The sequence below is a fragment of the Pseudophryne corroboree genome (assembly GCF_028390025.1).
Source record: "Pseudophryne corroboree isolate aPseCor3 chromosome 3 unlocalized genomic scaffold, aPseCor3.hap2 SUPER_3_unloc_18, whole genome shotgun sequence".
In the NCBI taxonomy this organism is placed as follows: Eukaryota; Metazoa; Chordata; class Amphibia; order Anura; family Myobatrachidae; genus Pseudophryne; species Pseudophryne corroboree.
This window is the reverse complement of record NW_026967506.1, coordinates 1,912,193-1,933,405: the sequence shown is the minus strand read 5'-3', so window position 1 is coordinate 1,933,405 and position 21,213 is coordinate 1,912,193. Positions and strand designations below refer to the sequence as shown.

The 21,213-nt window shown below is 46.9% G+C and overlaps 1 protein-coding gene across 5 annotated transcripts in view; it reads right to left on the bottom strand.

Moving 5' to 3' along the window:
* The window catches only part of LOC134983555 (zinc finger protein 585A-like), a 226,628-nt gene that overhangs the window by 8,814 nt on the left and 196,601 nt on the right, over positions 1-21,213 (bottom strand). Inside the window, exon 1 of one of the 5 annotated variants that reach the window (XM_063949206.1) lies at positions 19,706-20,569. The exons of the other annotated variants lie outside the window; for them this stretch is intronic. The gene's annotated coding sequence lies outside the window, so the exon portion shown is untranslated. Of the gene's footprint in view, positions 1-19,705; positions 20,570-21,213 lie in introns of those variants that run through there. 5 annotated transcript variants of the gene reach the window in all.

Below are 21,213 nucleotides of genomic sequence, written 5' to 3'. Positions count from 1 at the left end.
AGACTTACTCTGCCTGTGCGATCATTTCAGTGCTTGTCGTTCCTGGTTGACGTCACAAACACACCCAGCGTTCGCCCAGGCACTCCCACCGTTTCCCCGGCCACTCCTGCGTTTTTTCCGGAAACGGTAGCGTTTTCAGCCACACGCCCCTGAAACGCCGTGTTTCCGCCCAGTAACACCCATTTCCTGTCAATCACATTACGATCGCCGGAGCGAAGAAAAAGCCGTGAGTAAAAATACTTTCTTCATAGTAAAGTTACTTGGCGCAGTCGCAGTGCGAACATTGCGCATGCGTACTAAGCGGATTTTCACTGCGATGCGATGAAAAATACCGAGCGAACAACTCGGAATGAGGGCCTATGTTTGAGGCGGAGGAATGGTTTATTGTCAAGTACACATTCCTCTGGTTACTTCCTCAATAACCACCTAGGAATGTTATGTAAATGGAGTATTTTGCTTTACAGAGGACTCAGGGTATGCATGTTTCTCCTGGCTTCTGACCTCATTATCACTTCCTGATTGTCCTGCAGAGGGCAAAAAATGATGCACATAAGTCTACTCAATCTATGGTAGAATGTACATTTCAGTTATTATTAGGTTCCATTGTCTTGATAGATCGGGATGGACTACGTTGTACAGAATTGAGAAGATCTGTGGCACTGTGTGCTGCTGCTGTACAATCTGTGCCTAAATCAACCACATCCGCGGGATTGTGCAATGTACAGACAGCAGGCAGGAATACTGGTTGCATCTGGTGACTGTGAGCACAGAGAGTAGGAGGCAGGATAGGTCATCAGTGATGGCAGTAAGTATATTACACAACATTGCTATCTTAAAAAACCCCATTCAAATGTGTATACTAAAATGAAACAAAATGACTCAGCAGCCGGTGCAAAGCATGTAGTCCCTCCTGAGATGTGTGCCCAGTACTGAGAGCGTACATATCCCGCCCTAGAGATAAAGTATGTGACACTTTTACTGTAACACAAAGTACACAACATCAGAGTGTACTACTTTTACTGTGTGTAATGTTTCCAAATAACTAATTGCATGAAAACAGGATTTACACTAATAAAAATTGCAAGGAAACAAAACACTGGTTTACAACAGGTTTTATTTGTTAAACACCATCTTATAATGCTGACAATTCACAGTAACGTGGTTTGTATTCAGCAGAGTTATTTAGTAAATCTGGAGAAAACATGAACTGGTTTGGGTAAAGTATATAAATGAATGCTAAAGAAGTGTATTTGCAAACATAATGTAATGGTGTTATATACTGATACCAATATTTATCAGCCTCTTCCAGGTAGATCGCTGGGGGGGTGAGGAGCAGCAAGGACCAGCGCCACCACCTCTAGTACAGCCCCATGTCTGGGTGGCGTTGGTGCAAGGGAGGGGCTGACACTACTACTGCTGTGCCCGTGACATGTCGACATGTGTGTGTGTCTAATTGTCACACTCCCATCGTGGGATAAAGCCACGGAGGACAGAGAGTCAGGAAACGTCAGCACCTGCCTGTATTGTGGCTCCTGTAGGTCTAGGCGCCCTCAGAGTTTGGTGTGGGAGTGGTATGATGGGAAACAAACGTAAAGGGAATCTCCCACCCTCTTCCATTTCAATTGGGGCTCATTACTCTGAGGGGAAAGGAAAACATGAGGTCAGTGCGAGCGAATGGAAGAAATACAGGGGGGCACATAGAATGATCAATTGAGGCGTCTGGATAAAAAACAAACATGGCAAAAAAGACCCTTCCACCGGCTGCTCCGCCCCACTCCTCCTGAAGAACCTGAAGAAGGTGGTTGACATCTAACCCTGGTCATTCTCCTGCGCACATGGAGATGCGCGTGACCCTTCCACCGGCTGCTCCGCCCCACTCCTCCTGAAGAACCTGAAGGAAGTGGTGGACATCTAACCCTGGTCATTCTCCTGCGCACATGGCGGTGCGCGTGACCCTTCCACCTGCTGCTCCGCCCCACTCTTCCTGAAGAACCTGAAGATGGTGGACATCTAACCCTGGTCATTCTCCTGCGCACATGGAGATGCGCGTGACCCTTCCACCAGCTGCTCCGCCCCACTCCTCCTGAAGAACCTGAAGAAGGTGGTGGACATCTAACCCTGGTCATTCTCCTGCGCACATGGAGATGCGCGTGACCCTTCCACCAGCTGCTCCGCCCCACTCCTCCTGAAGAACCTGAAGAAGGTTGTGGACATATAACCCTGGTCATTCTCCTGCGCACATGGAGAAGTGCATGACCCTTCCACCTGCTGCTCCGCCCCACTGCTCCTGAAGAACCTGAAGAAGGTGGTGGACATCTAACCCTGGTCATTCTCCTGAGCACATGGAGATGCGCGTGACCCTTCCACATGCCGCTCTGCCCCAATCCTCCTGAAGAACATGAAGAAGGTGGTGGACATCTAACCCTGGTCATTCTCCTGCACACATGGAGATGCGCGTGACCCTTCCACCTGCTGCTCCGATCCCACTCCTCCTGAAGAAACTGAAGAAGGTGATGGACATCTAACCCTGGTCATTCTCCTGAGCACATGGAGATGCGCGTGACCCTTCCACATGCCGCTCTGCCCCAATCCTCCTGAAGAACATGAAGAAGGTGATGGACATCTAACCCTGGTCATTCTCCTGCACACATGGAGATGCGCGTGACCCTTCCACCGGCTTCTCCGACCCCACTCCTCCTGAAGAACCTGAAGAAGGTGATGGACATCTAACCCTGGTCATTCTCCTGAGCACATGGAGATGCGCGTGACCCTTCCACATGCCGCTCTGCCCCAATCCTCCTGAAGAACATGAAGAAGGTGATGGACATCTAACCCTGGTCATTCTCCTGCACACATGGAGATGCGCGTGACCCTTCCACCTGCTGCTCCGCCCCACTGCTCCTGAAGAACCTGAAGAAGGTGGTGGACATCTAACCCTGGTCATTCTCCTGAGCACATGGAGATGCGCGTGACCCTTCCACATGCCGCTCTGCCCCAATCCTCCTGAAGAACATGAAGAAGGTGGTGGACATCTAACCCTGGTCATTCTCCTGCACACATGGAGATGCGCGTGACCCTTCCACCTGCTGCTCCGCCCCACTGCTCCTGAAGAACCTGAAGAAGGTGGTGGACATCTAACCCTGGTCATTCTCCTGAGCACATGGAGATGCGCGTGACCCTTCCACATGCCGCTCTGCCCCAATCCTCCTGAAGAACATGAAGAAGGTGGTGGACATCTACCAGATTGACCTTTAGTGAAATGTCGCCTGTTTAATATAAAAGATATTTATTGTAAGCACAACACAATCCTGCAAATGTACTTACCTGGCTGATACTGACCTGCCTATGGGGTGGCTGGAACACTTTTATCCTCCCTGTGATGATATATTGGGTGTGAGGTTATATTTTAATTCAAGAAAAATAACCAAACGATTTCCTATAAAAAAAAATCTAATGTTTTTCTCCTGTTTAAGCATAAAAAGACTGTACGCACATCTGGCAGGAACAATGAGAGGCAGCCACTGTACATGGGCCTAACCATTACCAGAGCAGACACCATAGACTCTGTATAGAGGCAGCCTGTGGCCGGAGAGACCCCCCAGCCACATGGTTAACGGCGGCCGCGGCACTGAAGGGGTTAACCCTTAAGTGCCCGGTGCCATTATGCTGACAATGGGCGCTTGGTGACATTTTTATAACATGCACTGGCGCTAGGCGCCATCTTTAAATGTATTGTGGGTGCTAGGCACCAGGTATTTAAAATATGTTTAATAATGTGTCGTATGTTATATCGCTGTGCAGTGCGCAGTTGGAGAATGATGGACAGTTATAGAACTGCATGGACAGGGCACTTATGAGGAAAGTACAAGGTATTTTGTTTCTAGAAGACCTTGACGATTGTTCTCCAGGAACTTGTACATAGCCAGTCATATGTTACTTGTCCTAGCTCCAGCAGGGTGTCGATTAGCAGCCTTCTGGTGGGGAAACGTTCTCTTTCATGTACAAATGAAGGTTAGGACAGAAGACTGTGCTGTCAGCATCTCCTGTGGTGTGATAACTCAGAACTGGTTTTACATGGAGACCCAAGGGGCTGCTAAATCAGATTGTGTTTTATGAATGCAAACTAGTGGGTTTCATGTAACAACAGTTTGATGTAAGATTTCTTAGGCTGCATTATGTGTGATGCAGATTATGTTTCATTTACAGTATAAGAACGTTGTCTATGTGTGAGAGGGTGAATGCAATTGAAATGCAAGTTACATTTACATTTGTGAAAGAGACAGGAAGATGATAATCAGATTGTGTTTGGGAAAGCCACTGGTTTGGTTATATATGAAGAGGAGCAGGAATGTGCTTTATCTAATTCTTAACTTTTGAAATGTAACTTGTATTTATTTATATTTTCTGCGATAACCTGATTGGTTGGAGAAGACAGGGAGGGCTTACCCCCCTGTGGTACTGTGTGTAGAACTGAGATAAAAAGAGGATGCCTGTGAGCCTCCAGGTTGTAATTGTACCATCTTATTCTGCTGGAACATCTGATTGTATGCTGTTGCCCCTAGCAATAGGGAAGAGTTCTCTTTAGAACTATTGAAAATAAACACCATTTGCCTCAAGAAGACTGCTTCATCTTGTGACTTGCAGGGCCAGGCGAAACTTCCATTTTCCGGCTGTCCAGGGTGTAACCAGCATCTCCAAGCTCCGCCTTCGGCCTGCTACTGTGCTGTGCTTGGGCAAGCAACGTTTGGGGATTCGTCAACACCACACAGGGGTGTGTTAAGGCGGCGTGTCGACATATACAGGGCAGAACCGTGCTTCCAAATGCCACGGCACGTTAGGAGTTTGGTGGTGGCAGCATAAACCCGCCCACTGTGCAGTGGGTGGCGTCAGTAACAGGCGGTTACTGACGGTAAGCAGGAATCCCCTATGTGGTCAGGTCCCGTGCGACCTAAACATCCATTCTGTGTACTCGGGACGAGACGCGAAAGGGCTTTCGTACGGGACCATCCGGACACAACGACCATCACATTCCCAGTTCAGGACCCTTATAGGTTATAACTCAGCTTCTTGTCTCCTAAGGGAATAAGGAGGATCCCTTCCTCAGAGACTGCAATGTCAGGAGGTGCATCAGACAGACCCTGTAAGGGCACTAGAGGTGTTGCAGCGCTATGGTTGGGTTATCAAGTGGAAAAAGTCCAGGATGATACCCAATCGGCAGATGGCATTTTTCCTCTGTATCGTATTATGAACATACGTCAAAGAAATCTGCTTTATTCAATACAAACTGGATAACTCCAAAGCACCTTCCTGTGAACCTGAAGACGTTGCCTCTGTAATATTGTGTATTTTATACATTGTTATCGTGAATAGATTTTATACATACAAGAGTAAATGTATGTGTCATGATAACTAGCAGATTGCGGATGGTTTATATTAGGAACATCAGCGCCCTCATATCTATACGCACACAAGCAGGTAACACATCCACCGTCTTACCTGTATGGACATCATACACTGTCTGCACCAGATTTCACCCAATCCTATTCAGAGATTCGTTATAATGCTTCTGTAGAAGCACCCAGCAGGGTCTGAAACGCACCAAGCGGCTGTATACACTGACTGGCTGTTGTAAGGACCCAACAAGAAAATACAGGAGATGCGGAACTCTGTGAATAGCTCTGGATGAAATCTGCTCCGATGAGTATATGATGTCTATATACATAAGATGGTTGATGGGTTACATGCTTGTATACAGATGTGTTCTCGTACAGCTTGCCTCAATACGCCACGTAACGAGAGATGCCTGGCGTGACTGAGCTGACAGGTCCCGCGTAACTCCGTTAGTGCCAGGCATCTTTATTTTAGCCGAAAATTAGATTTATTTGCATTGCTTTATGGATAGGACGCACAAGTAAACTCTGCTGTTTAAAATGCTATGCGGCATGCCTATATTCTGTGTGTGACTGCGGCTGTATCTGCATATGAAATGCTATGTTACAGTGTCAGTAATAGGATATGTGGCATGCCTATATTCTGTGTGTGACTGCGGCTCTATCTGCATATGGAATGCTACGTTACACTGTCAGTAATGATATGTGGCATGCTTATGTTCTGTGTGTGACTGCGGCTGTATCTGCATACAGAATGCTACGTTACAGTGTCAGTAATAGGACATGCGGCATGCCTATATTCTGTGTGTGACTGCGGCTGTATCTGCATATGGAATGCTATGTTACAGTGTCAGTAACAGGATATGTGGCATGCCTATATTCTGTGTGTGACTGCGGCTGTATCTGCATATGGAATGCTATGTTACAGTGTCAGTAATAGGATATGTGGCATGCCTATATTCTGTGTGACTGCGGCTGAATCTGCATATGGAATACTATGTTACACTGTCAGTAATGATATGTGGCATGCTTATGTTGTGTGTGTGACTGCGGCTGTATCTGCATACAGAATGCTACGTTACAGTGTCAGTAATAGGATATGTGGCATGCCTATATTCTGTGTGTGACTGCGGCTGTATCTGCATATGGAATGCTATGTTACAGTGTCAGTAATAGGATATGTGGCATGCCTATATTCTGTGTGACTGTGGCTGAATCTGCATACAGAATGCTACGTTACAGTGTCAGTAATAGGATATGTGGCATGCCTATATTGTGTGTGACTGCGGCTGTATCTGCATATGGAATGCTATGTTACAGTGTCAGTAATAGGATATGTGGCATGCCTATATTCTGTGTGTGACTGCGGCTGTATCTGCATATGGAATGCTATGTTACAGTGTCAGTAACAGGATATGCGGCATGTCTATATTCTGTGTGGGACTTTGGCTGTATCTGCATACAGAATACAGTGTTACAGTGTCAGTAATAGGATATGCTGCATGCCTGTATCCTGTGTGTGTGACTGCGGCTGTATCTGCATACAGAATGCTACGTTACAGTGTCAGTAATAGGATATGCGGCATGCCTATATTCTGTGTGTGACTGCGGCTGTATCTGCATACAGAATGCTACGTTACAGTGTCAGTAATAGGATATGTGGCATGCCTATATTCTGTGTGTGACTGCGGCTGTATCTGCATATGGAATGCTATGTTACAGTGTCAGTAACAGGATATGTGGCATGTGTATATTCTGTGTGTGACTGCGGCTGTATCTGCATATGGAATGCTATGCTACAGTGTCAGTAATAGGATATGTGGCATGCCTATATTCTGTGTGTGACTGCGGCTGTATCTGCATACGGAATGCTACGTTACACTGTCAGTAATGATATGTGGCATGCTTATGTTGTGTGTGTGACTGCGGCTGTATCTGCATACAGAATGCTACGTTACAGTGTCAGTAATAGGATATGTGGCATGCCTATATTCTGTGTGTGACTGCGGCTGTATCTGCATATGGAATGCTATGTTACAGTGTCAGTAATAGGATATGTGGCATGCCTATATTCTGTGTGACTGCGGCTGAATCTGCATATGGAATGCTACGTTACAGTGTCAGTAACAGGATATGTGGCATGCCTATATTCTGTGTGTGACTGCGGCTGTATCTGCATATGGAATGCTATGTTACAGTGTCAGTAACAGGATATGTGGCATGCCTATATTCTGTGTGTGACTGCGGCTGTATCTGCATATGGAATGTTATGTTACAGTGTCAGTAACAGGATATGTGGCATGCCTATATTCTGTGTGTGACTGCGGCTGTATCTGCATATGGAATGTTATGTTACAGTGTCAGTAACAGGATATGCGGCATGTCTATATTCTGTGTGTGACTGCGGCTGTATCTGCATACAGAATGCTATGTTACAGTGTCAGTAACAGGATATGTGGCATGCCTATATTCTGTGTGACTGCGGCTGAATCTGCATATGGAATGCTACGTTACAGTGTCAGTAACAGGATATGTGGCATGCCTATATTCTGTGTGTGACTGCGGCTGTATCTGCATATGGAATGCTATGTTACAGTGTCAGTAACAGGATATGTGGCATGCCTATATTCTGTGTGTGACTGCGGCTGTATCTGCATATGGAATGTTATGTTACAGTGTCAGTAACAGGATATGTGGCATGCCTATATTCTGTGTGTGACTGCGGCTGTATCTGCATATGGAATGCAATGATACAGTGTCAGTAATAGGATATGCGGCATGCCTGTATCCTGTGTGTGTGACTGCGGCTGTATCAGCATACAGAATGCTATGTTACAGTGTCAGTAATAGGATATGTGGCATGCCTATATTCTGTGTGTGACTGCGGCTGTATCTGCATACAGACTACTACATTACAGTGTCAGTAATAGGATATGTGGCATGCCTATATTCTGTGTGTGACTGCGGCTGTATCTGCATATGGAATGCTGTGTTACAGTGTCAGTAATAGGATATGCGGCATGCCTATATTCTGTGTGTGACTGCGGCTGTATCTGCATACAGAATGCTATGTTACAGTGTCAGTAACAGGATATGTGGCATGCCTATATTCTGTGTGTGACTGTGGGTGCATCTGCATATGGAATGCAATGATACAGTGTCAGTAATAGGATATGCGGCATGCCTGTATCCTGTGTGTGTGACTGCGGCTGTATCAGCATACAGAATGCTATGTTACAGTGTCAGTAATAGGATATGTGGCATGCCTATATTCTGTGTGTGACTGCGGCTGTATCTGCATACAGACTACTACATTACAGTGTCAGTAATAGGATATGTGGCATGCCTATATTCTGTGTGTGACTGCGGCTGTATCTGCATATGGAATGCTGTGTTACAGTGTCAGTAATAGGATATGCGGCATGCCTATATTCTGTGTGTGACTGCGGCTGTATCTGCATATGGAATGCTATGTTACAGTGTCAGTAATAGGATATGCGGCATGCCTGTATTCTCTGTGACTGCGGCTGTATCTGCATATGGAATGCTACGTTACAGTGTCAGTAATAGGATATGTGGCATGCCTATATTCTCTGTGTGACTGCGGCTGTATCTGCATATGGAATGCTATGTTACAGTGTCAGTAATAGGATATGCGGCATGCCTGTATTCTCTGTGACTGCGGCTGTATCTGCATATGGAATGCTACGTTACAGTGTCAGTAATAGGATATGTGGCATGCCTATATTCTCTGTGTGACTGCGGCTGTATCTGCATATGGAATGCTATGTTACAGTGTCAGTAATAGGATATGCGGCATGCCTATATTCTGTGTGTGACTGCGGCTGTATCTGCATATGGAATGCTATGTTACAGTGTCAGCAATAGGATATGCAGCATGCCTTTATTCTCTGACTGCGGCTGTATCTGCATATGGAATGTTATGTTACAGTGTCAGTAATAGGATATGCGGCATGCCTATATTCTCTGTGTGACTGCGGCTGTATCTGCATATGGAATGTTATTTTACAGTGTCAGTAATAGGATATGTGGCATGCCTATATTCTGTGTGACTGCGGCTGTATCTGCTTACGGAATGCAATGATACAGTGTCAGTAATAGTATATGCTGCATGCCTATATTCTGTGTGACTGTGGCTGTATCTGCATATGGAATGCTATGTTACACTGTCAGTAATAGGATATGTAGCATGCCTATATTCTCTGTGTGACTGTGGCTGTATCTGCATATGGAATGCTATGTTACACTGTCAGTAATAGGATATGTAGCATGCCTATATTCTCTGTATGACTGTGGCTGTATCTGCATATGGAATGCTATGTTACAGTGTCAGAAATAGAATATACTGTACGGATATGGACTACGTCCAACAATGCATCTCCCGCAGAAAGGTCCACAACCAACCAGTGCTAAGAAATAACGGTGACATACCCTGGACCCGGCCAGTGCAATGCATCTCCCGCAGAAAGGTCCACAACCAACCAGTGCTAAGGAATAACTGTGACACACCCTGGACCCGGCCAGTGCAATGCATCTCCCGCAGAAAGGTCCACAACCAACCAGTGCTAAGGAATAACGGTGACACACCCTGGACCCGGCCAGTGCAATGCATCTCCCGCAGAAAGGTCCACAACCAACAAGTGCTAAGGAATAACGGTGACACACCCTGGACCCGGCCAGTGCAATGCATCTCCCGCAGAAAGGTCCACAACCAACCAGTGCTAAGGAATAACGGTGACACACCCTGGACCCGGCCAGTGCAATGCATCTCCCGCAGAAAGGTCCGCAACTGACCAGTGCTAAGGAATAACGGTGACACACCCTGGACCCGGCCAGTGCAATGCATCTCCCGCAGAAAGGTCCACAACCAACCAGTGCTAAGGAATAACGGTGACACACCCTGGACCCGGCCAGTGCAATGCATCTCCCGCAGAAAGGTCCACAACTGACCAGTGCTAAGGAATAACGGTGACATACCCTGGACTCGGCCAGTGCAATGCATCTCCCGCAGAAAGGTCCGCAACTGACCAGTGCTAAGGAATAACGGTGACATACCCTGGACTCGGCCAGTGCAATGCATCTCCCGCAGAAAGGTCCGCAACTGACCAGTGCTAAGGAATAACGGTGACATACCCTGGACTCGGCCAGTGCAATGCATCTCCCGCAGAAAGGTCCGCAACTGACCAGTGCTAAGGAATAACGGTGACATACCCTGGACTCGGCCAGTGCAATGCATCTCCCGCAGAAAGGTCCGCAACTGACCAGTGCTAAGGAATAACGGTGACATACCCTGGACTCGGCCAGTGCAATGCATCTCCCGCAGAAAGGTCCACAACCGACCAGTGCTAAGGAATAACGGTGACATACCCTGGACTCGGCCAGTGCAATGCATCTCCCGCAGAAAGGTCCACAACCAACCAGTGCTAAGGAATAACGGTGACATACCCTGGACTCGGCCAGTGCAATGCATCTCCCGCAGAAAGGTCCACAACCGACCAGTGCTAAGGAATAACGGTGACATACCCTGGACTCGGCCAGTGCAATGCATGTTACCAGAGTAAGAGAAGAAAGTCGGATCAATGGTTTGTTGTTCCCGTAGGATCACGTCAGGACAGCCTCATCCAAGCAGACTCTTCCATCATGGATGAATGCTGGCACGAGGGAACAGACATAAGGTGGCGCGAGTAATAACGGCGCATTCTGTGAGTGTTAGAGATCTCCTGGACATGCCGCGCTCAGGCGTCATCACATGATTCATGTAAAGCAGCAGTGTGATCTTCTCTTCATACCTTCACCAGCCGTTGGGGTAGATTCAGAGGTGGGCGCAGTAGAGTAGAAGTCACTACTACCGGCTATCTATAGGACGTAGCGAATCCATGGCCTCCAGTGTCAGCGGACCTGCGTGCTTAGATGAGGTCGCTGACACAGACACGCCCACTACCCTCTTGGTCGCCATCAGAAACGCCCATCGGATCTACATGGATATCCATCCCCAGTGGTAACCTCCTGGACACACGCGCAGTGCGCCTAGGAAACATGCGCCGGGAGAGACCATCTAGCGTCTGATGGGTCTATGCCTCCACCTCTGAATCACCACCTTATCCGCTGGATGTGACACCTTCTGTGGATGCTCAGAGCAGAAGGAATGATGTCCTCTCGTACTGATTGCTGATACGTAACTTATTCTCTCTGCCATATATATTTCCTGGGGACGGCCCGTTCATTCATGACTGCCATGGAGCATTGTCAGGTAATAACATATATTGCAGTCTCCTTTCATGTACACATATGGGGGCGGGATGTACTAAAGGGAAAATGCGATGAAATATACGTTATGGTAAGAACTTACCGTTTATAACAGTATTTATCCTATGTCCATAGGATAACAATGGGATATGATGAAGCGACAGCGGATTGGTACCAAACAATCACAAGCTTTCTGGCCTCCCAGGATGCAATGGGCTCGTCCATATATCCCCACCCACTGGCTCAGTCAAATCAGTTGTATTCCAAAGCATTTAGTCAGGAGCATTATGTAGAACCCTATTCAGGTGAGAAGAACACACATACACACCCTTCCATACAAGAGGGAAGAGGTTAGCGAGTATAAAGATTCTCAAATCAGGTGCGTCAGGGTGGGATCCCTGTGGATACCGGAGAAATACCATTATCAATGGTAAGTTCTTACCAAAACGTATATTTCTCCGGCAGGGTCCTCAGGTTATCAACAGGATAACAATGGGATTTCCCAAAGCAATTTTTAGTGGTGGGGACGCTCCTGATTAGTAGGAGAACCTTACGCCCGAATTTAGCGTCATGAGAGGCAAAAGTATCCAAAGCATAATGTCTAATGAATGTGTTTATTGGAAGCCATGTGGCTGCCTTACAAGCACAATATTGTGCTACCCATGAAGGACCTTCCTTACATGTAGAGTGAGTAGAGACATTAGCCAGGACAGGGAGATCAGCTTCAGAATATGCTTCAGAAATCGTCACTGGAAGCCATCTTGCTAGCGTCTGTTTAGTGACAGGTCATCTCCTCTTGTGAAAACCGTAGAGGATGAAAGGAGAATCTGTCTTTCTAATGGCAGTGGTACAATCCATGTGGATACTTAATGCCCGGACTACGTCCAGCGACGCATCTCCCACAGAAAATCCAGATTCCTGAAAAACCGGGACCATAATATCTTCATTAAGGTGGAATATAGATCACCCCTTAAGAAGATACCCAGACCTAGTTCTGAGAACTAATGGTATCCAGAAAGTGTATCCCCAGTTGTGCAAATTAAATGATTAGATAGCAGCCACCTACACTTTCAGGAGAAAGACACCAATCTCCCAATGTCTATAAAGTGCAAAAAAATGTGAGTGGAGGATCTGCCGCTTAATAATCATACATGTTTGTAAAATCGAAAAACAAATGTCGACAATTTTTATTTTACCATAAAGTGCAAATGCATATCACACTTAATAGACAAAACACATAATTACATAAAATAAAAGTGCATAGTGCTGTCCATATTAGTTCTGTGCAGGTATCAGATTGTAATTTTATCTCACCAAAAAGATGGGCTGCGGTGGGCTAAGCCTGATGGTAAAGCAAAGGTCCCGGGCTAATAGCACGGCACCACCGCAGATCGCATGTAAGCCCCTCGTGGGTGAGTCTCTACTGCACAGCTTCCTCCTGGATATCAGCATACGTCCGGTACAACGCGTTTCGGTAAAGATACCTTTTTCAAGAACGGATGGGATCCAGCCCGAGACCTTTGCTTTACCATCAATTGTCGACATTTGTTTTTCGATTTTTCAAACATGTATGATTATTAAGCGTCAGATCTGAGAACTACTTTATCTGGATAACATCAGAAAAGGAGATTAGCATGACAGTGCTCCTAAATCTGACACTCTTCTAGCCAATGCCATAGTCAGCCGACGAGAACTTTAGCTGTCAACCATTTAACATCCACTCCACTTAGTGGATTAAACAGAGCAACCTGACAGGCTTTGAGGACTAGATTTAGATTCCCTGACCCTGTAGTAGGAAAAAAGGGAAGGATGAATGTGCAGCATTCCCTGGGAAAAGTGCGCACATCCTGCAATTTGCCATTTTTCTTTCAGAACCATACAGTCAAATGTTGACACTTGTATTTCCAAGGAAGCCACCGCTAACCCTTTATCTATTCCTGTTTGAAGGAATGGCTAAAACCCTGGAAACTCTGCAAGATTTCGGGTCCATCCTCTTTTATTGCACCAATGCATATAAGCGTGCCATATTTGGTGATAAATACGAGTCAAGGAAATTTTTCCTTGCTCTGAGCATTTGTGAGAATCCTCTGGACCTCAGAATAACGAGTTTTATGGTAAGAACTTATCTTTGTGAAAACTCTTTCTGCGAGGTACACTGGGCTCCACAAGTCTGGACAATGGGGTGTAGAGTAGGATCCTGATCCGAGGCACCAACAGGCTCAAAGCTTTGACTGTTCCCAGAATGCCCAGCGCCGCCTTTTCTATAACCCCACCTCCCAGCACAGGAGCTCAGTTTTTAGTTAACCAGCCCAATGCAGTAGCAGGAAAAGAGAGACGACAACGGTTAGTAGCCACATACACCACATTCTCATGACAGGAGAAGTGTCAGCGGCTAATGCCATACCAACCCAAAGAAGCTAAGTGCGTCAGGGTGGGCGCCTTGTGGAGCCCAGTGTACCTCGCAGAAAGAGATTTTTTTTCCCCCAAATATGTTTATTAAATATCTCCAAAACATGGTACAGAAAATAAGAATTTACTTACCGATAATTCTATTTCTCGTAGTCCGTAGTGGATGCTGGGGACTCCGTCAGGACCATGGGATTAGCGGCTCCGCAGGAGACAGGGCACAAAAGTAAAAGCTCTTAGGATCAGGTGGTGTGCACTGGCTCCTCCCCCTATGACCCTCCTCCAAGCCTCAGTTAGGATACTGTGCCCGGACGAGCGTACACAATAAGGAAGGATTTTGAATCCCGGGTAAGACTCATACCAGCCACACCAATCACACTGTACAACCTGTGATCTGAACCCAGTTAACAGCATGATAACAGAAGAGCCTCTGAAAAGATGGCTCACAACAATAATAACCCGATTTTTGTAACTATGTACAAGTATTGCAGACAATCCGCACTTGGGATGGGCGCCCAGCATCCACTACGGACTACGAGAAATAGAATTATCGGTAAGTAAATTCTTATTTTCTCTGACGTGCTAAGTGGATGCTGGGGACTCCGTCAGGACCATGGGGATTATACCAAAGCTCCCAAACGGGCGGGAGAGTGCGGATGACTCTGCAGCACCGAACGAGAGAACTCCAGGTCCTCCTCAGCCAGGGTATCAAATTTGTAGAATTTTGCAAACGTGTTTGCCCCTGACCAAGTAGCAGCTCGGCAAAGTTGTAAAGCCGAGACCCCTCGGGCAGCCGCCCAAGATGAGCCCACCTTCCTTGTGGATTGGGCATTTACAGATTTTGGCTGTGGCAGGCCTGCCACAGAATGTGCGAGCTGAATTGTACTACAAATTCAACGAGCAATCGTCTGCTTAGAAGCAGGAGCACCCAGCTTGTTGGGTGCATAAAGTATAAACAGCGAGTCAGACTTTCTGACTCCAGCCGTCCTGGAACATATATTTTCAGGGCCCTGACAACGTCTAGCAACTTGGAGTCCTCCAAGTCCCTAGTATCCGCAGGTACCACAATAGGTTGGTTCAGGTGAAACGCTGACACCACCTTAGGAAGAAACTGGGGACGAGTCCGCAGTTCTGCCCTGTCCGAATGGAAAATCAGATATGGGCTTTTGTAAGACAAAGCCACCAATTCTGACACTCGCCTGGCCGAGGCCAGGGCCAACCGCATGGTCACTTTCCATGTGAGATATTTAAAATCCACAGATTTGAGCGGTTCAAACCAATGTGATTTGAGGAATCCCAACACTACGTTGAGATCCCACGGTGCCACTGGAGGCACAAAAGGGGCTGTATATGCAATACTCCCTTAACAAACGTCTGGACTTCAGGAACTGAAGCCAATTCTTTCTGGAAGAAAATCGACAGGGCCGAAATCTGAACCTTAATGGACCCCAATTTGAGGCCCATAGACACTCCTGTCTTCAGGAAATGCAGGAATCGACCGAGTTAAAATTCCTCCGTGGGGGCCCTCCTGGCCTCACACCACGCAACAATTTTTCGCCAAATACGGTGATAATGTTGTGCGGTCCCCTCCTTCCTGGCTTTGATCAGGATAGGAATGACTTCCTCCGGAATGCCTTTTTCCTTCAGGATCCGGCGTTCAACCGCCATGCCGTCAAACGCAGCCGCGGTAAGTCTTGGAACAGACAGGGTCCCTGCTGAAGCAGGTCCCTTCTTAGCGGCAGAGGCCATGAGTCCTCTGTGAGCATCTCTTGAAGTTCCGGGTACCAAGTCCTTCTTGGCCAATCCAGAGCCACGAGTATAGTTCTTACTCCTCTCCGTCTTATAATTCTCAGTACCTTGTGTATGAGAGGCAGAGGAGGGAACACATACACCGACTGGTACACCCACGGTGTTACCAGAGCGTCCACAGCTATTGCCTGAGGGTCTCTTGACCTGGCGCAATACCTGTCCAGTTTTTTGTTCAGGCGGGACGCCATCATGTCCACCTTTGGTCTTTCCCAATGGTTCACAATCATGTGGAAGACTTCCCGATGAAGTCCCCACTCTCCCGGGCGTCGGAATGAACACTGCTGACAGTGCTATCACCTGATTTTCCGCCCTTCTGCTTCTTGTGCCGCCCTGTCTGTTTACGTGGGCGACTGCCGTGATGTTGTCCCACTGGATCAATACCGGCTGACCTTGAAGCAGAGGTCTTGCTAAGCTTAGAGCATTGTAACTTGCCCTTAGCTCCAGTATATTTATGTGGAGATAATTCTCCAGACTTGATCACACTCCCTGGAAATTTTTTCCCTGTGTGACTGCTCCCCAGCCTCTCAGGCTGGCATCCCTGGTCACCAGGACCCTTCCTGAATGCCGAATCTGCGGCCCATTAGTAGATGAGTACTTTGCAGCCACCGCAGAAGAAACACCCTTGTCCTTGGAGACAGGGTTATCCGCTGATGCATCTGAAGATGCGATCCGGACCATTTTTCCAGCAGATCCCACTGAAAAGTTCTTGCGTGAAAACTGCCGAATGGAATCGCTTCGTAAGAAGCCACCATTTTCCCCAGGACCCTTGTGCAATGATGCACTGACACTTTTCCTGGTTTTAGGAGGTTCCTGACTAGCTCGGATAACTCCCTGGCTTTCTTCTCCGGGAGAAACACTCTTTTCTGGACTGTGTCCAGAATCATCCCTAGGAACAGCCGATGTGTCGTCGGAAACAACTGCGGTTTTGGAATATTTAGAATCCACCCGTGCTGTCGTAGAACTACTTGAGATAGTGCTACTCCGACCTCCAACTGTTCTCTGGACCTTGCTCTTATCAGGAGGTCGTCCATTTTCTTTGAAGAAGAATCATCATTTCGGCCATTACCTTGGTAAAGACCCGGGGTGCCGTGGACAATCCAAACGGCAGCGTCTGAAACTGATAGTGACAGTTCTGTACCACGAACCTGAGGTACCCTTGGTGAGAAGGGCAAATTGGGACATGGAGGTAAGTATCCCTGATGTCCCGGGACACCCTATAGTCCCCTTCTTCCTGGTTCGCTATCACTGCTCTGAGTGACTCCATCTTGATTTGAACCTTTGTAAGTGTTCAAATATTTCAGATTTAGAATAGGTCTCACCGAGCCTTCTGGCTTCAGTACCACAACATAGTGTGGAATAATACCCCTTTCCTTGTTGTAGGAGGGGTACTTTGATTATCACCTGCTGGGAATACAACTTGTGAATTGTTTCCAATACTGCCTCCCTGTCGGAGGGAGACGTTGGGCAGATATGACTCTTATGGGGACGAAAGGACTGAGGCTGAAAAGACGGTGTCTTTTTCTGCAGAGATGTGACTTAGGGTAAAAACGGTGGATTTTCCAGCAGTTGCCGTGGCCACCAGGTCCGATGGACCGACCCCAAATAACTCCTCCCCTTTATACGGCAAGACTTCTTTGTGCCGTTTGGAATCTGCATCACCTGACCACTGTCGTGTCCATAAACATCTTCTGGCAGATATGGACATCGCACTTACTCTTGATGCCAGAGTGCAAATATCCCTCTGTGCATCTCGCATATATAGAAATGCATCCTTTAAATGCTTTATAGTCAATAAAATACTGTCCCTGTCAAGGGTATCAATATTTTTAGTCAGGGAATCTGACCAAGCCACCCCAGCTCTGCACATCCAGGCTGAGGCGATCGCTGGTCGCAGTATAACACCAGTATGTGTGTATATACTTCTTAGGATATTTTCCTTGAGGACGGCCCTATCTGGAGACGGTACCGCCACTTGTTTTGATAAGCGTGTGAGCGCCTTATCCACCCTAAGGGGTGTTTCCCAACGCGCCCTAACTTCTGGCGGGAAAGGGTATACCGCCAATAATTTTCTATCGGGGGAAACCCACGCATCATCACACACTTCATTTAATTTATCTGATTCAGGAAAAACTACAGGTAGTTTTTTCACACCCCACATAATACCCTTTTTTGTGGTACTTGTAGTATCAGAAATATGTAACACCTCCTTCATTGCCCTTAAAAAGTAACGTGTGGCCCTAAAGGAAAATACGTTTGTTTCTTCACCGTCGACACTGAAATCAGTGTCCGTGTCTGTGTCTGTGTCGATCGACTGAGGTAAATGGGCGTTTTAAAGCCCCTGACGGTGTTTGAGACGCCTGGACAGGTACTATTTTGTTTGCCGGCCGTCTCTGTTGACATTATCACGTAATTCCTTGAATAAGCCATCCATTCCGGTGTTGACTCCCTAGAGAGTGACATCACCATTACAGGCAATTGCTCCGCCTCCTCACCAACATCGTCCTCATACATGTCGACACACACGTACCGACACACAGCACACACACAGGGAATGCTCTGATAGAGGACAGGACCCCACTAGCCCTTTGGGGAGACAGAGGGAGAGTTTGCCAGCACACACCAAAAACGCTATAATTATACAGGGACAACCTTTATATAAGTGTTTTTCCCTTATAGCATTTTAATATATATAGTCATATCGCCAAATAAGTGCCCCCCCTCTCTGTTTTAACCCTGTTTCTGTAGTGCAGTGCAGGGGAGAGCCTGGGAGCCTTCCCACCAGCATTTCTGTGAGGGAAAATGGCGCTGTGTGCTGAGGAGAATAGGCCCCGCCCCCTTTTCGGCGGGCTTCTTCTCCCGTTTTTCTGAGACCTGGCAGGGGTTAAATACATCCATATAGCCCCCAGGGGCTATATGTGATGTATTTTTAGCCAGAATAAGATACTATCATTGCTGCCCAGGGCGCCCCCCCCAGCGCCCTGCACCCTCAGTGACCGCTGCTATGAAGTGTGCTGACAACAATGGCGCACAGCTGCAGTGCTGTGCGCTACCTTATGAAGACTGAAAAGTCTTCTGCCGCCGGTTTCTGGACCTCTTCATTTTTCGGCATCTGCAAGGGGGTCGGCGGCGCGGCTCCGGGACGAACCCCAGGGTGAGACCTGTGTTCCGACTCCCTCTGGAGCTAATGGTGTCCAGTAGCCTAAGAAGCCAATCCATCCTGCACGCAGGTGAGTTCACTTCTCTCCCCTAAGTCCCTCGATGCAGTGAGCCTGTTGCCAGCAGGACTCACTGTAAAGTAAAAAACCTAAGCTAAACTTTCTCTAAGCAGCTCTTTAGGAGAGCCACCTAGATTGCACCCTTCTCGGCCGGGCACAAAAATCTAACTGAGGCTTGGAGGAGGGTCATAGGGGGAGGAGCCAGTGCACACCACCTGATCCTAAGAGCTTTTACTTTTGTGCCCTGTCTCCTGCGGAGCCGCTAATCCCATGGTCCTGACGGAGTCCCCAGCATCCACTTAGGACGTCAGAGAAATAAGGAAAGAAAAACCGCATACATATCAGACATATCGACATCAAAGTAAGCAGATAAGAAAGGTAAAAGTACACAGCATATATGAGTAGGTGGAGGAAATTTTCCAATTTTCCATAACAATCAACAAGAACAAATTGTAAACCACCAGAAGAGCGGCGGTCAGGCTACAATATATTGAGAATGGGACTGAATATAACTGACTAAAAACTGACACTCAATTCCGGCAGTTCAAATTAAGAAAAAGAAGAGGTAAAAAAGAACATCACAAAAACGTTAGAACAAAAATAAGCAAAAACACCTACCAAGAGCCACAGGCCACCGATCCGTCCATAGAAGTGTCCATCCAATCCGCCAGGGAAGAAACAGCAGAAATAAGAAGAGAGGGGAAAGAAAAGAAGAAGTGTGTGGAGAGGGAAGTACGGATGAAGAAGAGGGAGAGGGGAAGATAGGAGGCTCAGTCAGTTAGAGAAGCTTGGTTATCAAGTTGTCAGAGAGAGTACCAAAAGTTAGATTGGAAACATTTATGTATTGCTAGTTTAGTGTGGGGAGGGAGGGTACAAATGTATTTATCCCAGCACTTAAAGAGTGCAGGAGTCAGGGTTTCCTTGTGGATAGAGGCCTCCAGCCAGTCCATATTAAATAAGAAGAGTAACCTAGAAGTAGCCATAGGGAGAGTCGGAGAGGTAGGATGGATCCATTGTTGCAATATAGCTTTTTTCCCCACTGCTGAAAGTAACACTATAAATTTTTTATCAGTGCATGGAATTTCAGGTTGGTCCGACAGATGACCAAAGAGGGCCCAGGGAGCAGTGCATTGAAAGGGGATGCCTAGTGTTGAGGTGCCATAATGGTGTAAGGTATGCCAGAATTTTTTAATGACAGGGCAGGCCCAGAGACAATGGAAAAGGTCAGCTTCTACCGTTGAGCATTTATTACATCCGGCCCTATCTGATATACCCATTAGAAAACCTTGTTTAGGCGAAATATATGCCCTGTGTAGCAGTTTATAGGCCATTTCCTGATATATACTAGCCGGTATTAGTTTAAGGGTCATAAAAAAGGTATATAATAGGGTGTCTACTGTGAGTGTAGGAACTTGGGAGATCCATTTAGCCAGATCAGGAAAATCAGTGTGGGGGTCCAGTTCAGTGCGGATGCGCGCATAGATAGAAGATATGGAGTATGTGTTGGAGCGTAAAAGGGAGTCTAAGGGGTTAACAAAGTCTTTTCCCGTGAGGTGAGGGAGAACGGATGTAAGATAATGTATAGCCTGGGAGTAGTAAAATCCATGCAGGGGTGAAATTGCATATTTCTCAATAGCCTCCTGGAATGGCAAAGGAGTATGAGTAGGTGTCATCAGATTACGTAGAGTCTTTAAACCAGAGGAGCACCAAGCACCAAAAGGCAAAGAGGCAGTACCATTCTGGAACTCCAGGTTTCCAAGCAAAGGTAGAGAGACTGAGTAATAATATTTGAGACCAAGAGCTTTCCTAGCCATTTTCCACGCCTTAATAGTGGAAGACAATAGCGGGTTATCAAATTGTGAAGATTTTATTTGAGAGGGCCGGGCATGTAGGAGGTAAGCAAGAGAGAGGGGAGCACAAAGCTGAGATTCTAACTTGGTATCTGTGAATACATCGTTGCCACTGAGCCAATCCATAGCGAAACGTAGTAAGCACGCTAGATTGTATTGTTTAATGTTTGGTAGGTTTACACCCCCTTGGCGCACCGATTGCGACATTTTTTTTAGACTTATCCTGGGGCGCTTACGGTTCCATATAAACTTGGAAAGCAAGGTATTAAGTAAAGA